The sequence below is a fragment of the Zophobas morio genome, unplaced genomic scaffold, assembly GCF_036711695.1.
Source record: "Zophobas morio isolate AGI-343-1 ecotype UQ-CSIRO unplaced genomic scaffold, CSIRO_AGI_Zmor_V1 ptg000014l, whole genome shotgun sequence".
In the NCBI taxonomy this organism is placed as follows: Eukaryota; Metazoa; Arthropoda; class Insecta; order Coleoptera; family Tenebrionidae; genus Zophobas; species Zophobas morio.
The window spans coordinates 631870-636163 of NW_026972119.1; positions in this window are offsets into that span (position 1 = coordinate 631870).

Genomic DNA, 4294 nt, shown 5'->3' on the forward strand with positions numbered 1-4294 from the left:
GCATCACCAATGCAGAACGTACACAATACTTTTGCTGTGTAAAAAGAAATTGCTGAATTTAACGGTATGAGTCAGTAAACATTCGCGTGAAAGCATGAAGTTTGCATGACCAAGCGAATTTATCTAATTTTATGGTCATTTTTTACAAACGGTATGTATACCTATCTATTCAGCACAAATTTAGATGACGAAGTTAATTGTTGCATAAATTAAATTCTACGTTTTTTTTAAACGCGTTATTATTACATTGTTCGTTTATTTTGGCTAATGAAAAAACATTTGTCTTATCAAAACACCGACTTTTTAATAATTTCGTTTTCATCTTCCAACCATGGAGGTAGAATGAGAAGAGGGAAGATAGTTTGAAAAAAAAACGCCGGGTATCACGCTTTCAATTGGGGTCATAAATGGCTCTTCCAGCTCCTTCAAGAAACCGGTTTTTTCAGTGGCGTGCTCGAAAGCACTCGTGGAGGGAGTGGACATACGTTACACAAATTAACATGTAACAAGTTAATAGTATTGATTAAATAAATATGTATTTAATCAATTGTAATGGCAAGGGTCAAATTTTTTTACTGTTTGGTACCTGTGAACTCATTCATAATCAAAGTGCACCGCCTCTGATCCTCTATCGTTAACCGACCACTCCCGATGTAGTACGGAAAGGGTCATAAATGTCTCTTGCGTGGAACTCTTTTGCCGTTGTTTCTTTAACATTGGTTAAAGGAGGCATACTCCCTCCTGTCATCCTATCTCCATTCCAACATTTAATATCACCGGTATTCTGCTGTACTCCATCGGCTACTGCTTTTCAAACTGTAACAAGTGCATTTGTACGAGTGCACGTGCAACCCCAAAAAAGGTCATTGTCGCGAGCTGATTTGTCTCGGCTGTTCATCATGGGTCGAAATTCTTGTTAACGACCCCTTAAAAATCACTTCTTCCGAACCTTCCCAGAAAATCCCAACAAATAGATCCATATACTTCCTTTGTCCCATCTAGCTATATCCCGTCCTCTCTGCATGTGGCACTGGACCCTCGGGTTAACTTTATAGTACCACATGTCCGATCTTTTCCGAGGGAGTCGTTAAAAAAGTAAATTGAGTTTCAAGCGTGCCTAGCCCTTTTGTCGAATTTCAAGAAACGGCACAGTTTTATAGCGACCATGATGGATGGGGACAGAGGCAGAGAAGGGCTTTGTTTGAGAGATCCCGTTATCGAAATGGCGTGATGCGATTCCCCACTTTGTAAATAATTATGTACAGATGTTTTGAGAAAACAAAAGGTTGGAAATTCGGATGGATGACGGACATAGATCTGGCCCACCACAGGTGGAATAAAGTTTGCAGTTCCACCTGTGAGAAACAGCCGAATCATAAGTAAAAGAACGTTTGATGGGTTCGAGATCTATGTCTGGCCATCCTAGTTAAGTCGCGAGCCAGTGGCCACTCCAAAAAGCTGTTCGATAGATTCATGGTATAATGTAAATGATATTGTCAGGGACTTTTGATAAGAATATGTAAATCGACGGCGATTTGAGCGGTTTTGCTGGTATAGACGAGAGAGAACGAGAAAGCACTTCTTTCCATCACAGGGGAGTTTCATCCCATTGGTTTTTCTTTGTTAGCCCCTTTGACGCCGGGTGGAGTCTCCACTCTTGGCGAAATTATAAAAGAGTAGTTGGGTCAATTTTTGTCAGTTCTCTGGTCGGGATTTTGTAGTGTGCACCTCGTTCCTTCTCGACGCGTTCTTTGTTTTAAATTTTGCTTCAAAGTGTCTTAGTGTTCATTTTTGTCCAGTGTTAAATTTTTATTTGTTTTATTTTCTAAATTTGTGGAAGTCACCGCGAGCGGTGATCCACTTGTTCATTTTGGTTTTCTTGCGTAAATTTTTGATTAATTCATTAGTGTGTGTAAATAAATAAGGGTGACCGATTTTCAACTACGTTGGACTTTCTTTTTGCGGACTTTGCGGCCGACCCTTGCGTCTAAAACAATAGTGATCGCGGAAACTAGTGAGTGACTCCGTGCCCTCGAGCAGCGAAAAGGGAAGTTTCGAAAGGTAAGAGAATTCCCATTTTTCTGTGATGTGTGATTAACCCTTCTCAGGTAGAAGACCAGATAAAAACACGCTACCCGATTAACGATAATTTAATTTTTCAAAATATTATTTTTTTTTAACTCACGCCCCAGCCTTGTTAGGCTGGTTACAAAACTAACTTACAATGGAAAAAGCTAGTGTGCAGCTATTTAAACATAACTCTGCTCGTCACTTGAGTAGCATGAAACAAATTCAGATTCTAATCTTCAAATATATAAAATTCTCGTGTCACAGCGTTTGTAACCAAACTCCTCCGCAATGACTTGACCGTTTTTTATGAATATTTTTCTGTATATTCGGTAGGTCTGAGAATAGTTCGTAAACTACTTTTTTATACGCCTAGCTGATGAGGGTGGCCCACCCAAAAAATTGTTTGTTTATTTTTTGGACAAAATGTTTTACTTTTACTTTTTTAAGATTTGGCATCACAAAATGCATATAGCCCGAAATTTTCACCCTTCTACCACCAACCCCCTTTTTTAATAACGATACTAGTATATTTACTTTCATCCACAGATGCGCAATAGGGTTGCAAACTGGCTATTGAATATAATCATTGTCGTACGATAAATTTTTATGTATAATAATAATTTATAATTTAATTTAATTATAATTCATTTATTTATTTTAATTTAATTTTTTATTTAACTACCAAAATATTCACTAGAAATAATTTATATGGCAAAACAACTTTTGCCGGGTCAGCTAGTAGATATAAAATTTAACATTACAAATTCAGTTTTATACTAAACCTTAAAGTATATTAAAACAGAAATGGTGGTGAATAATAGTTAAACTGCAGATACAGTAAATTTTCATGTTAAATTTTGTGATGATTAATCGAGACATATGTATTAATTGTAGGCATCTTACAATGTAATTACTAATAACTGCAGCAAATTGAGCGTTCGCGGATTTTCGGGAAAATTAAAAACACCATTTTTTATTTAATTAATAAAGTAATCGGGTTGGTTTATAAGTTTTTTTTTTTCAAAATCGTTTGTGAATAATTGTAAAAAATAATAATGGATTAAGAAGTACGTGTGTGGAATCATGACATTTTGTTTAAAATCCACCTACATAATGAAGTTTTTCTACGCTTATTACCGATGTTTTTTTAATTTTTTAATTTTCGCCATCGACTGCCTTGTGCGAAAATGTCAAATTACAGTTGACTTTTCAGAGTATGCATGAAAAGTATACGAAAATGCATGTCAAGTTGAGTCATGGATGTAAAATATGTGTCAAATTGACACATGGACTATCGTGAACTTTACAGTTATCCTCTGCGGATATTGCACGAAATTGTCTAGACGTTTGCGACGCCGAATTACGTGTGTGATCGTAGCTTTCGATTTTTGTTTTATCACATAAAACGTCGTTAAGCTTTAATTATTACACAAATAATAAATAAGGTCTATATAATTCAACAATAAAAACCGAAATTTTCTTCGGTATTTTTACTTCCCGAGAGTAAGTTAACCCTTTCGCGCCGACTTTTTTTTAACTATATTTGCCAATTTTTGTTAATGTATTAAGACTTATCACTATTTTGTGCACTTATTGCAAACATTTTTTAAAGATGAACAGAGTCAAAAGGACCATGGGACAAATGTGTCCTACCGGGATGTCAATTTGGGACAACTATGTCAAAGCAAGAGGGTAATCTGTTAATATTTGAGGATTTTGTTTTACTGTTTTTGGAATATACATATAGCTGAAGATGTACAAACTATACATGATAATTTGCGAAACACTCAATACATAAAACAATGTTGCATTGATTACATGATGTTTTTGTCCTTTTTTTTATTTTTACTTTCAAAGGAAGTATTGTAATCGAGTCCATCGGCCGATTCTCTACTTTTGCATTTTCTGGACCTATCACGACCTCTAGAGCACGAAGAAATAGGTCTCCCGTTTCCGTCTGTCTGTCCGTCTGTCCGTCTATCCGTCTGTCCGTCTGTCCGTCTGTCCGTCTGTCCGTCTGCCGTCCCGGATTTTTATTAGACAGATAATCTCCGAAAGTACTGGGCCGATTGTGTTAAATTTTGTATTTATATTAGGTATATCATGTAGATGGTAAAACGCTAACCAAAATTTGTCTAGTCATCCCCACTACTAATGTGGTGATGTCACTTCAAAATTGTACATAGTAAATGCGTTTTAAATTGTATCAAATAACATAGTCCTA